Source organism: Varroa jacobsoni, unplaced genomic scaffold (genome assembly GCF_002532875.2).
Source record: "Varroa jacobsoni isolate VJ856 unplaced genomic scaffold, vjacob_1.0 scaffold_1143, whole genome shotgun sequence".
Lineage (NCBI taxonomy): Eukaryota > Metazoa > Arthropoda > Arachnida > Mesostigmata > Varroidae > Varroa > Varroa jacobsoni.
Genome location: NW_019214045.1, coordinates 41,089 through 56,132, shown reverse-complemented (window position 1 = coordinate 56,132; position 15,044 = coordinate 41,089). Strand labels below are relative to the sequence as shown.

Sequence of the window (15,044 nt, the reverse complement as noted above, 5' to 3'; positions counted from 1 at the left end):
ATTAGGGTTATGATTCTAGGTACTATTAAACAAACCCCATCTTGCGCATCTGCGCCCATGTATCAACGATCCAAACGAGTGTCTAGCAGGGAGTATCCTTCGGATGTAGAACGATTTCCGAAGTGTAATATTTGGCAATGTACTTTTCACAGAACCACTTCGCTATGTGTAAAATTTGGCCTATATGTACACGGGCAAAGGCCCGATGGTAGACTATTTCGGAACATTTTGGCTCAATCTATTGCTAAAATATTGCACGTATGTTTAGACTCACAGAGCGTTTTACATACATGTTAGATACTCTCAACAAATGACCATGCATTTGTATGAAATCAGTCACACTTCACCTATAGGAAATATTTCGGACCGTTTGTATATATCAACTGATGATTATGTCGATTTGTTTTTTTTTTTCAGAAATGATAAATAGCATCTCGCTGGTCTTCCACTGAATACGTGGGACAGTACGTTTCACTATATCATCATGCCTCTTACTAAATTCTTCCTTTCCACTTCATTGCACAATGTATACAGAGGATCGTAGCACGGGGAAAATTAGTGCATATGTTGTGAGGCAGAGGCATGCGGCTATTACATACGTGATAACGCTCGCTCCCAGCTGTCCATTATTCAATAGTAGTCACTGGTAGAGTTGTTTCCGCCGCTACTGGCCTCCGAACAAGCGAGCGCCCCCACGCCTCCACCTGCTCCGCTTCGTTCTTCTGACTGAGTGCGTAAGCCAACTTCGCGATGCTAAGTAGAAGCCTGCCCTGTATAGGTGGGTCGGATTCTCATAGCTTCCACCGATCTACTGTCGCAAAGTGGGAGCCGATTCGAAGAGGAGGTATATGTTGACTAAAGCAAGCAACATGGGGCTACTACAAACTATGGGCAACTGAACTAAAGCGCCACAACGCTCCTAACCGATGGCAGCTGCAGCAGTTGTCGGGGTAGGTGTTGTCGAAGTGTTAGACATGTGGTGTTTGTTGACTTCTTATTTGTCGTGTAATAATACACGATGGAATCGACAGTATCAGCGATGGTGAAGGAAAAGTGCAAAGTGAGAAGGGGATTCGATGTGGAGTCTGAATGATACGTCCTTTTTTGGGGGCTGCTGTTGCAGCGACGGCAGTAGCGGGAACAGTAACGCAGTCTGCTACAGCGGTAGGCGCCATTGCCCTTTGCTTACCTCCGGGCATGATTCTCGGCTTTTACGCTAAGGGCTCTGTCACGCTAGAGCGATGCGATTGTTGTCGTATCGAAAAAAAGGGAAGAAAATTTTTTTCTTTACGAAAAAATAACAGCTCTTACATTGGGCTGTGTGTTGTTTTTTGCGAAGCAAATATCGAGGCGAAATGTATAAGGTGTCAAAAGTGTTAGTCAATATTTAATCGAATGTTTTTGAACCGTAAGAACGAATCAACGAGAGGCGATGTACATGTTTTTTTCGTGTACAATAATGCAAACGCAGTCAGCATCCTTTCAGAAATAAAAAAAAAAAACACATTAAGCGGAAACGATCACGGTAAGAATTCAGTACGGAAAAATTGTGTGAAAATTGTCGAAGAATACAATTTTCGAAAATACATTTACTAAACGCTTTCAACCGGAAAGCCATGGCCGAGTGTTTTTTTTTTTTTTTTTCATTTTCAAAATCTTGAAAATGGCCTACGTTACTCTTATCGACAATTTAGGGAACTACAAAATCTCAGCGTGGAAGGAATCGTCAGTGTCACTCCGATTTTGTGGATGGTGATGTTCGCTGTCAGAAGCAGCATACATAAGAGTTTCCCTATGAGGTCTTAATTGGAGGGAAAATAGACAAGCAAAATTGACGGTTGAGGGAACGTAGCCCCAAACAGCTCTAGCTATATATACTTGAAGATTCTCAAGTATTTTTTTCCCATATTAATCTACGTGACTACAATAATTAGTGAGTCGCTTGATCAACGAGAGTAGCGTCTGCTAAACGAAAAGGTAGCGTTTGCACAATGGTGCAGTAATTCACCTCGGCTTTAATCGCTTATCAAAGCAGACTGCATGGAAATATAGCAGCTAGAATACGTTAGGAGCTCATATTATCAACGACGTTACCGTAACTGGCGCAAGAAGTATCCTTATCAAGAAAATGAAGCTGAGAACTCGTGAGTTCACAATTTAGTCTATGTAGTGTCATGGTTTGAGAAAAAGAGGCCACACTTCTTCGCCTGGATATTGCTTTCAAGAAGTTACGTTTGTTCACAGCGCGCTTTAATTGCGCAGGTCTGCATTTGATTGAAGGTCTTGGTGGACATGGGAACGAAGGGCTTGTTCTGATCCCTCCCTTTCGGCGAGAAGTATCGAGCACCAAGGTTATTTCTCAGTGCAGAATTTGTGATACCTCTTTGTTGATTGATCAACCGCAAAATATGACAACTATAAACATCACTTTTGGCTAGTTGATACCGTCGCTAATGTGAAGCTTACTACGACCCAGGATTGGCTTTGATGTGCTCTGCGAGATCATCACTGTAGTTATTCTAAAGCCTGAACTCTTACAGTTGGAACCTCGCCTCAGGCAATGCGCACACATGTCCTACAATTAACTTTTGTTATTTAGGACTTGATTTTACGCAGTTACACTATCAGCTGTTGTCAGTCTATCACTGCGGGTTAGATCGTTTCTAACATACTTGAATATATCTGACAATTATTATTCTAAGAGACTTATACCAGCTTAATAGATATACGTTGGGGCATTCATAATGCATGCATTACCTGTATGGACCTAAGTCTGAAAAAATACATAGAAACACTCAAATGTCAATTCTTGCTAATTCCGAAACCGGTTATAAGCAGACATTTGAACGTATCAAAAAGCATCTAAGCAGCCCTAAAACGGCAATGTTCAATGTACAATCGAGCCAACATAGGATTTCGCGACACCCAAATTTATTGCGAGAAGGCCATGTGTCGGTAACCTATCCTCATGGAAGGTAGCATGTGCAGTACGCAAGCAGTTATGGAAAAACAGTGTATATACAGTAAACCCTTAAATGAAGTGTCTCATTATATAGTATGCTTTAGGGCTTGTTATATTAGTGAAGTATACGCGAACAGAGATTTTTGACACTTCAACTTATTTCATATCTTATTACTAACGGTCACCTTCGTGACTCGTTTCAAAATTCCTATTGGCTCCAGAACGTGACCATCTATGGAAGTTAAAGACTAGTATGTTAATGCACGACAATGATTGCTATTTGCTCGTATGTAAACCTCAACCTGTGCCTAGCGATACTTTCCAGGTAAAAAAAAAGTGTACGTTTCTTTTTTTATCAAGTACAACGTAAATCCATATTACCGTACGTTAGAGAGCTGTGCAAGACTCGAGTTAGCATCATCGACTATCCTGGAGACATATAATAGCACTCAGTAATTTCACTCAAGAAGAAGTGATGACCATTACCTTTGACCGTGAGCTGTCCTTCCCTCAGTATCAGAAGAAATCTGCCAGTTTGGAAGGAAAATGCATAATCAAGTACACCGATGTACAAGTTCTCTTTGTATCTGTGTAAAGTGTTTGGCAGAATGGTGGGTAGCCGCTAACCTTGAGGAATGATTGTATAGAAAAAGGAACGTCTATGGAAGAGTGTATTTTCTCTGTTAATTAGGGGCCTTTCAAGGCCAAGAGTCGGCCATAAGGGATACAACACGCCTGCTTCTTAGCCTGTCAGAGATTTTTAGTGCCGTAATTTTTGTTGTAATGCTATGTAATATATATAGTGTGAGTAGAGAATACATTAGCGTCATCAGAATACATCAAGAAGCCGATGTGTGAATCCTAAACAAGATAACTCGAGCCAGTCACAACCTGAAACTCGACGTAAGCATCAATGGATCACTGCTATATAAATGTATTCAAATCATTCATTTTTTAGTACATAAGAGCATATGGAGCAAATGGTCTGTATGTGCTCTATTTTTTTCGACGGGTGTGCCAAAATCGAACTTAAGTTCGAAAATATGGCAAGGATTAGATAAACATCAATTTTTTTGGTGTTATGTATTCATAAGAGAGTTGTTCTTAGCTTGTTTTTACTGCGTTTTGAGTCTGATAGGCTTTGTAAATGATCTTAATCTTGAAAGAGTTTGCATTATACTGTTGTTAGCTAATTGATGTTATGCCACAGTGCCGCTGGTGTCCAAGGCGTCGTTAGACCGCGTGGTAAACAAACGTTTATTCCAAAATCAGCCGACTATAACATAGCATTAAGCTGGTTGGGAAATCCAAAGATATTTCCATAGCGGTACATCCTCTTCCCGCTTAAGTGACTTTTATGCAGTCGATCACTTCCGTATTCCCGTAGTACATTCCGAAAAGCCGACCATCTGCAGGTTTCCATCGCTGTTTATATTGAACATGACTCAAGTCGCACATTGCCATGTTTGCTATACGACAGCAGTACTTATAGAGAGAAGCAACCCTTCTCGTAAATTTTTCTCGTGACCAACTTTATGTAATAGGGTATCCACATAAATAAATGCATACTGAACAAAAGTGTATTTCTACTTACTGCTGAGGCTCTGTTCAGCGCTCCTCTTTGCTATTACCGTCCATAATTGCCCCCTTTCTTTATACTGGGGCATTGATTTAACAGGAATTTTACGAAACCGTACAGTTTTCAATGGAAAAGAATGCAACATTTTTTATCAGAGGACCTTTAAATTTCCCTTCTCCTCTTCTTCATACAAATGGCAGTCCAGATATAGCGGCAAGCGGACTCGTGAATTGGTTTCGCAAACTACTAGTCACTTCATTTTCTCTGCATACTTCAGCCCAACTCTTAACACGATCGGCGACCATCAGAACTGGGCACACAGATACGTACACAGATGTGATAACGGGTGTGTAAATTGAAGGAAGTCCAGTTGATTCTTAAGGACCTAGTTGTGAAGCCCGACGTCTTTTGGTTAAATCGGTGTTTCACCCTCAAACACCCCCATCTAATCCTTGTCTACTGCTACGTAGTAGCAGTATACCTCGCATTCAACTAAAGCTTCGTATCTTTCATCGCCATAGGCATACAGACGCAACTCAAACACACAGACACATACTTATACACGGGCATCTAACCTTCACCTTCGTTTCTTATTCAGTCCCTCTCGTCTACATATACTATATATGTGTAGACAGCCTGCGGGGATGCTATAACCGTTATATTATACGCTCCTTAGTGCATATATTATATTCCTCCCGTGGGCTGTAATGACTCTTTTGTGAAAGTATTGGTGTAGTGTATTTCATGGTCGTCGTCGACGGGGCAGCCGTCTCCCCGCAGCACCACCATCATCACTATTGCCACTACCACTACAACGGAAGGGGCATCATTGTCATCAAAGGTGTGGAAGAGGCACTTGTGGTGTGTAGGCAAGACACTCCGTGTGCGTATCATATGCTTGCCGCACGTACATAGTAGCCTATATGATGAGCTTCCTGCTGAGCTTCTGCAAGCGTAGGAGCAACTATTTTCACTATCCCTCTTTTAGCCCCAGCCTCACCTATTCTAGCCTTGCGTGGCCTTGATCCCTGTTTCCCATTCTATTGTCTTTCTCAGAGTGGTTTTGACTAGAGCTGCCTAAACCCAGTCTGCCTTAAGAGTTGCTCCTTCGTTCTGTCGCGCACGGATGCGCACTCTTACTGCATAATTAGACCACACGCCGTGTAGCCTGTACGAATTCCACCCGCCTATCTACTCGTTGGCTGCGCGCCTCGGCAGAGCAAGCTGTCTAACGTTCTACAGCTCCATATCATGCAATATGCGATAAGGCGTGCTGAGGTGTCGAGGGTATGGAAAGAAGGGGAGGGTTGAGTGTTAGTAACGGCGCGGAAGGGGGTTAAACCTGGCTGTTCATATCATGATATAATACAATCATGTGGTGACGTGGTTTTGCTGCCTATGAGAGTAGCGCCCCGAGATTGTGGACCGATGGCGGTGGTGATAGAGATAAATACATGCGGGGGTCCTTAGACCCATAGAGTCGGTTCCTCACCGGCCAAGCCAGTTCCAAATAGGTTCCCTACAAACAAGCTCTTCTTCGTCGCTGCTGTTTCCCAGCCATGCCGCTGCTGTTTAGTACCTCTGTTTCCCCGTCACCGTCAAATCCCACAACGCTCCTCCATCCGCCATAGCTTCTGGCAGAACGGTTCATGGCTGCCTACTATCCGGTGGCTTCTTATAGATCCCGACAGATGGAACGTCGGGGGGCGGGGGGGGGGGGGACTGTACATGACTCTATGTGGATATCTGTGAATCGTATTCGATGTGCGGATAGCGAAGCTGGAGCACGCTGCCGTACGTGCTTCACGTGCCTGCGTGAGCCGTGTTTCCCAGTGTTGCTGCAGCAGCAGTGACTATTCTACGAATAGAGTTCCATGGTCCACTGACCTGATCTGGAGATCTCCACCGCTAGCTTCCAACTAACCTACCTAGACACTCCGACCCTGCCTCCATATAACCAGATGTAATATAATACTCTTTGTGAGGCAATGTGGGGCATATTCTAGTGGACAATGCATAAATAGTAATGAGACATACGTGCTAACCTAATATTGGGCAAATCTTTAATGTACCTTGTTTTTGGAGCGGTTACTTTGTTCAAGTCCATTGGAAATGTACGACAGGCTTACGCTGTCTTGACTTTAAATGGCGATGTCCAAAACACTAACAGTCACTTGCTTTATCATACATACAATGTTTAAGCTTAAACTAGCAACCCTAGGCTTTTCGGCAAGAGGTCTTGCCTTTTAAGCTGCCACCCTGATTTTGTGCGAAAATGCAGATACAATTTGTGCTTTAACTGCGCTTTGTACTGATAACATTATTGAGAACCTACTATCATGTGGGTAATCTCCTGCACAGGCTATAATAAACAAAAATATAAATAGGACACTGTAAGATAAACTACGGTTATGAGCTTGATCCCCTAGCTGTCCGCGGCCGACGAACGAACGATCTGACGTCTAAAATAATATATAATATACACTGGTATTTAAGAGACCAGCCTATTATTACTTTATTTTGTACGACTGCAAAGTGAAGTTGTTTCAGATTTATGCAGACCGAAAGCGACACTAGTGAATATCAGTCATGAAAAATGGCCTTGAGACAAGAGCACAAGCGTTTGGCACAGTTATTAATGATACCATTTTAAAAGACACCTTTTAGAAGCTTAAGCTGATAAATTTATTAGAAACCTAAGCCTTCTGAAATTCCTTCCGATGTCGAGTCACAATTTTGTTTCATTCATCGGAAAACAGAAGATCTATCCCGAAGCTGCAAAAATGTGAGGACTGTCAGTTTAACATAGAGTTTATACGTGTTAAATGTTAGTCGGTATCGGACAGTGTTTACCCAAGCATTAGTATCGCAGCGGTAAATTACCAACTGCTGTAGTATTTCAATACTATTATAGAGCGGGCGGACAGTGTCCATTTACAAAGAGCAGACCTATTAAAGCCCAAAACCTTTGCTAGAAAGAACATATCATCCAAATACATGGCTGGCCAATTGGTGATTATCTTGTCTGGTCACATTTTCAATCCGTCGGCTTATATCCCACTGCGAGATGCGTTAGATTCGTGGTCGTCGGCTGCTTGACTTCAAAAGGTTTCTATTGTTTTATTATTACTATTATGCCTGTGTGAAGATTTCTTGAGCTATCGCACCACTGCGACGGCTTTCGCGAAGCTCGCACGCGATTACCGAATGCACCGAAATATATGAAGTCGGATTGCGTCTAGATAGGTCAAGCTATTGTGTCTCATGCAGTGAACAGAGTTATTTCGGAGTTAAAGTTCTACCGCGAACAGCGGCCAGATCCGGTGCGTTCCTGGGACACGCAAGGACCCATGTTAAATGCAAAGCTCCTGACACTGCCCGCCACAGAGTCGGGAGGTCTTGAGGTGGCGAATGTCAAGGACAGACCCTCATCTGAACGACATCATCGTTGAATTCGACACAAGAATGGAGGTTCCAAGATATGCAGTCGTCTATGAGATCCTGTGCCGTTTCTTTTATGTGTTGCAAGGGGAACACCGCACTGTTAGGCCAGGCTGAAGCCGCGGTCACGCAGGAATACAGAAGACTTACACAGCGGGCGCTAAAGCGCTTCTACATTGGGCACGGCGTATATTGTTAGATGGGGAAGGTGGTCGCTTGGAGAGAAAATTGCCGAGGGTGCGTACACGAACGTCTGCTCCAATTCACGGAAATCTGCACGTAGAGAGACGATCTGTTACGGAAAATATAAATGTACATACGCGCACGGCTCAAAGGGAAGACTCAGCAGAGGAAAGAAATTAGGTTGGAGCAAAAAGAACAAGCGTCGCACTGTTGCAAGGAGAATATGAAATAGCTGAATATGACCGGACCTATAGGAAACCTTGATAAATTTTTTAAGCGAGTGTCATCGCAAGTCTGAAAATCTGGCGTTTAGGAAGAAGAATTGGCCGCGAGCGCGGACTGTGCTGTTCAGTGCGTTATCACTCCATTATATATATATATATATATGCATGTATATATGTATGTATATATATATATGTACTCGTCAGCGTGAGACTGCAAACTCGATTTGATTCAAAAATACTTGCCCTTATATGAACAAGTGTTTTCTGAGTGAGGTCCTTGAAGTTGTCTGACGATCGGCGTACTGGATCGTACATAAGTATGATGTCGAGAAACACAAGACTTTGTTTATGTTGTAGGAAATCGCGTCGGTCATATATAAATCATTAATTGACGATAACAGTTCACGTACATAAATATGGCTTAACGACATTAATTGGGTGAATTCCTCTGTTGTGCCGATTCTACTTCGCAGTGGCCTCAAGTTCGTTGTATTAAATCGATATAGGCCAAGCTCGAATATATTGAACAGGGAGCGTAAGTATGATAGGACTCACTGATCGGCAGCTAAAAAACAGACGCTAAACCGCATTCTTAAAAAAAACTGCGTTTTGGATTAAAAATATCTTCGACAAGATCATATTTGTGGGTTCTCCTCATCAATTTTAACGAACGTTGCCATAGATAAAATTCGTTTCATCAGAAGAAACAATTCGTTGGAAGAGGGTAGACACACAGATTCCGGTTGCTATAGGTCTCGTGATGCTAGTGGAACCGTCCCAGATCTCTAGAAACCAATCCTTTTACATCGCCTGGGTGTGAAGAATCTCTTGAAGCGAGCTCACAAAGTCGTCCCGATACTCCATGCTATCTACACAGAGAACTATATATAATAACTCCTCGAAATCATTTAGTCATCCGTGCGGCCAAAAAAGACTGACCCCAATTCGATAATTTTTGTCGTTCCGCCCAAGAGCCTACTTTCAGACGGATAGTAGAGGTGCAATCCGCAGCTTATCTTTTGACTGCCACGTTGAAGACAATTTGCGAAATAACATACGCCACATAGTAGAAGAAATCTGTGAAGATGTTGGGTGTCGGCATATCGAAAAGGCAAAGCGACAGTCATACAAACAGCATACGTGCCATGGATCGACCTTATGTTCAGTGGGCCCAACTACACTGATTAATCAGTTCGCTGGTATTTTCTCGATGAGTGATACGATTGTCCTCTATGATTAGTGATGAGGAATTCATGATACAGCGCAACCTAGTTGAGCAAAAGTTCACTGTAGAAGCCCTACAGACCTTCTAGAATCGCTAAGGAGAGCGTATACTAAAAGCTGCCCGCTGGTTTGCTAACCAAGACACAAAAAGCAGGAAGTTATACTGAAGGAACAGTATTGATTTTGGAGAGATCGTTCGACGGGGACAGCATACGGTGTTCTGATGGCTGAGATTAAAAAAGCACTCAACAATCAAACGAACCCTCTATAAGCGGTGGTTGATCTCAAACCCGCATTCAATTCTGTACCCAAAAATCTGGGTCTACGTTCCTAGTGTACGTTGGTGTACTATGGAATAAACTCATCCCGCTGCCTATGATCTTACAAGAGAACGATACAGATATTGATAACGAAGCGGTAGGGTTGTCTTGTTCTCTCAAACGACTGGTTTTGCCAGAGTCAATAATCTGAGCTTCCCTCTGCTCTCAATCTTACTTAAAGGCTTTCCTGAAACAAAAGGCCAAAGGAAACTAGTAGCAGTTACCCTCTACGCGGATGACTTGGTAATCCACGATCGTCGCAAGTGCACCAGGATCTGGCTATGTTTTACATGGCGGCAATGAAACTGTAGGGAATAGTCAACCTACTGCTATGAAAATCACGTGCAGAGACAGGATCGCGGCTAGTGGTACACTGTCTCCAGCAGGACTTCTCCTTCGGTACGTTAACATGACCCTGTATCTCGGGCTAGTCATCTCCATCAGCGATCGCTCCGCACATCGCCAAAAATCTTCGACTGCATTTTGTGCGATAAGCACACCAGGTTGCTTTACTCTCATGACAGAGCTCCGCCTATCCGACCTCAAACTGGCACAGGCAGTGGCTTTCCGGACAAATATAGTTTGGGAGGACCTTACAGTATAAATTGGACTATTCGATTGAGTGAACACCTAATTCTTGAAGTGCATTCTTGGCCTTTATCGTACACCATGGAACCGACTAGTTTACCTCCTTGCAGACAACCTACTGTTTTCTGAACATCTGAGATCTCGTTTCTGAGGTCGTTTCCGAGTGTCTCAGAAGGTGGCAGCAGAAGCTCGCCGAAGTAGATGGTGGATTTTTTTAGCACTAGAACAAAGAGAAACAATGGCTGAAAGGAATCGGGCAAACAAACCGAGACGTAGTCATCCGCTTTGCGGTTTACGTCTTCTCCACGAATTATGTACGGACCGCTGCTTTAATAAACCTAGCGAGGAGTGTATTTGTAATTGATGCAGGGAAACTGTGAGAAGCACCGTGCACGCTGCTGTTTCATCGTGCCGTCGCTCGGGTCTCTTGTGCATTGATCCTGTGATATATATATATATTCTGTTATTGTGTATTTTTATACAAATATGTTGCTAAATATGTACTATGAAATGTAAATAAAAGAAAAAACGCTATTATATTGTAAATCGCCGTATGGATCGAAACGATTTCAGAGGCTCATGTGAAGGCTACCTCACAATAATAAGGTAATTGTTATTACGTAATTTTTCGATGATAAGACTAGTCCTGCTATTACCTAGTGCGACTGTTAGGTGATTTCGGCCTAGGCTTTCATTTATCAAATGAACTATGCAGCACTATTCGTATGTAACCATACATGCTTTCACATAAGCGAAAACACTGTTAAAAAAGATATATCACTAAATCGATGGGAAGGGTTTTTAGTAGCATGAGTATCCTCAAATCCTATTAGCAAGTCCCAGCTAGCAATAGGAATCCTAGCACGAAGTCTAATAACAAACGAAACCTTAGTATGTTCGTTTGATGGCAAGCTTGATAAAAGCAGATACAGATGTAGGAAATTTCTGGAAACAAGTGTTGTTTGGCGTTGCCAAACCGGGAATTTTTTATTTTATGTTACTATGCACATCGGTTAGAAAATGAAAGAAAGTACAGTTTATTTAAACTTTTACATGCAAGAATTAATCCGTGACTTTCAGCAAAACACTTTGTGCTGCGACCTTATCAGGACACTCAATATCATCCCCAATTGTCTATTTAAATGACAGTATGATTGTGCGGCTTCTATAGTATAATAATTATTATTTTTTTTTTTTTATAACAATTCTAAGCTTAGGGCCTAGCAGCACTAGGGCAGATGTATTTAAACTGATCAAGTCTATTTGTTTTGCGCAATTTTTGTATATTTACACGGTCACATTTACGGTCACAAACACAGCCGATGCTTGTACACACAACAAGTTGTTTCAATATATAAATGTATACATAGGTAGATTTCATTGAAGCCACAGACCGGACGTGTTGTAATATGTCAAATACGAACACAAACATGCATGTGAAATACTCGATCCGTATTGGCGTAACGTCATAGGCCTCGGACGTATTCGTTTCTTTTATGACTGAAGCAGTATTGGATTCCCATACGAAACTTGGAACGGGTACACAGGCGTATCCAGGAGATACTGTTATTACTGTCGAAATTAAAGCTTTTTCCCTTGCTTCGAATCCAATCAGGGAACCAAATATTAGCAATATGTCCGTGTATAACAAGCGCGATCTTCTCATGTTCGATCTTCGTGGGAAAAGGCACTGACCTATCATCCGCTCCGGCTACCGACATCTTCGCAATCAATGCGCGATTATATAACATGCGAATAGGTATTGAATATAAACTTGAACGTCAACGTAAATGTCCTTAAAATTAAGCTTTTTCTATTTGGCGGTCAACTTGTTTCACGATGAACTTGAACGTGAAACTGTAGTACAGTTGCAAAACGATGTTGACTGCAACTTAAGTTTGCTTCTGCTGTAAGCGATTTTGGGCAGAAAAAATAATAACTTGTTTATTTTGTTATCAACCATCTAACTCGTAGATGCAGTTGTTAAGGACAGCGGCCAGTGATGAACACAGTCAATGCTTAGCTGTTGGGCGAACGACAGTCATTGCTGAATTGCCAAAATAACACCCATTTCGAAATTGGGTTAAGCATAAATGATATTCATTGCTATTCAGGACTCGATCAGGCAAGCCGCCTTCTAACAAGATTAGCATAATATGAATAGATCGATAAACGCTGAGCCTTTGTCAAGTTCTGTTTCTTTCATCACCACATCATCCGCAATGCAACTATGAGAGTATTATAGATAACATGAAAGGAAAGATATTGTTTCATTCATCAATCGTAGTATAGTAAGCTGAACGGCAATACGTAATTTACGTGCAATGTTAGATATTTGCATTGAAACATCCCTATTTCCACGTACTCAAGCCGAACAAATGTATATAGCGTGATCTCCAAAACGTCATTTCGTGTTATTTTTCTCTCTCACATATTGGGACTGCACAGAGGGCCATGGCTTAGGTACGTAGTAACTGTACCACGTAAGAGTTTTAAATGGCCATCTCGTATGTTATCATAGTGAGAACTTGAAAGCGTATTCTATATCTGTCTACCACCGCTGTCTCGAAGCAATGCCACACACGTATATAGTTAATACTATTTAATCAATATATTATACATTAGAATTTTAAACCTTTTAATAAGTAGGGGTGTAAGTTTATTTTTTCGCGGCTGTCGTGCTACGCGGTAGGTAATGCTTTTCTTATACGTTATTTTTTAGTGATATGAACTAGATATTAATGAAACGCTATCTACATTGTGTTGCTGGCATCGTACTATATGCCAGACGTACTGTTATAGAATAAAAATTGTCGTCAGGCGTGTCGTCGTAATAGACTCATAACGGGCATGCACTCATCCGCTATTCTTGGTGCCAGAAAAAAGCTAGTTCTATTTAGAATAACGCGTACAAGGGTAAAATACCCTTCTAGAAAAAAAGCTAGTTCCATTTAGAATAACGCGTACAAGGGTAAAATACCCTTCTAAAAAAAAGAAAGAAAGAAAGAAATAAAAAAAGAGATCCACCCGTGTTTTCGACACAGGACTTAACGGTTCTTCTTGACAGATGAATAGTAATTGTTAATTAGGTCATCAATTAGATAAGCTTTAGCAAAGTTGAGACGTCTTGCCCCTTTGTGCTGTTCGAGTCCTTGCATTAGTGGATCTTTTAGCCTACTGTCAGGCCAAAATTTGATTCTGCTGTTTGTATCTAACGTTTTTAAGCAACGCTTTAACTACTTACACGCCTATCAACACCGCTTACTACAAAAACTCACTGCAGCTGAAAAGAAGGAATGATAAATCAGCGCTATAAATCCCTAATCCGCGACGAAGGCTATCTCAGATAAACACTAAAGTTTTTTGGCACGTGTTAAAAATCGAGTTTAGATAACTGCTTTTATTCATACGTAACCTTAGAGACAACTTCGGCGAAAAAAGTTTGGATTTAGACAAACTCACCTATGGCTTCCTGTTAAATGTGACTTATTTGCAAAGTTATGACAATGACACACTCTAGAATTTTGTTGCCTACTTCAGCCAAGGCTGGCAGTTGTCGAGAAGTCGGGCTACAAAGGATTGCTCACAATTGTGTGAAAACGATATTTTATCGTGAGTGTAATGTGTTTGTAAATATTTGTCTGAAATATAATTGCACCTTCTGATACCAATGGAAGAACTGTGAAATTAACGACACTAACAGAATATTTATTCTCAAAGCTTGGCATACGTCCTGCTTTTTTGTTTGGTTCCGAACATCATTAAGGCTCGCAGCCTGTTAACAGTGTTGAGGTGGCGCGGTAGTCAACAAAAAAGAATTAGGGAATTCGAAGCGTTACAACTGCCAAACCTTCTTTTTTTTCTATAGCGATGCGATTTTGATGTTCTTCCAAATCATTTTAGATTGACAAGGCAAATCTCGCTTATATCATATATACAGAAAATGGTAAAAAGTCACCGTCGTACTTTATACAGATCTTAACAATGTTTACGTTTACGGTCTTTACATATACATAGTAACTTTTTTATCACTGGAGATAACTTGGAACTACAGTAATCTCCCAAATAAGCGTACCGCGAAGTCGAATATCGGCCGAAGAAAGTCGAAACGACATATGAAGATTTCATTCACGTAGGTTTTTTTCCTTAGACCCCTTGCTCAATATTCCGATGCAGACCTCGTTGAAGGTCAGGGTGCACGTCGTTTAGTTAAGCCACCGCACCTATTTGTTTTTTGAAGAGCCCCCTCCTCCCCGCCCGCGCTTTACGTAGTTATATAATAACACTTCTATAACATTTCCTCGATTTCCAATAAGCCGTCATTATTTGATTTTATATTTAGCAGTGTTCCATCTAGGTCAACTGAACTATTATACTGCGCATTCTTATCACGTCGTCTATATCAGCAGAGGCTAGTTTTTCTATATACCATATGGGTATGGTGTGCGATACTGACTAGTTATGAAGCAGGCGTTTGGTTGAACAAAATGACATTTTTTCTGTCGTGGTTCAAAAGCCGAATT

General features: G+C 41.6%; 1 protein-coding gene and 1 long non-coding RNA gene across 2 annotated transcripts in view; one reads left to right on the top strand and one right to left on the bottom strand.

The window, feature by feature from the left end:
• The window catches only part of LOC147752593 (uncharacterized), a 47,842-nt gene that overhangs the window by 8,449 nt on the left and 24,349 nt on the right, over nucleotides 1-15,044 (top strand). The gene's annotated exons all lie outside the window — the stretch shown is intronic.
• LOC111267064 (potassium channel subfamily K member 18) overlaps nucleotides 1-15,044 on the bottom strand; it is a 54,452-nt gene that overhangs the window by 25,361 nt on the left and 14,047 nt on the right. The window lies entirely within an intron of this gene.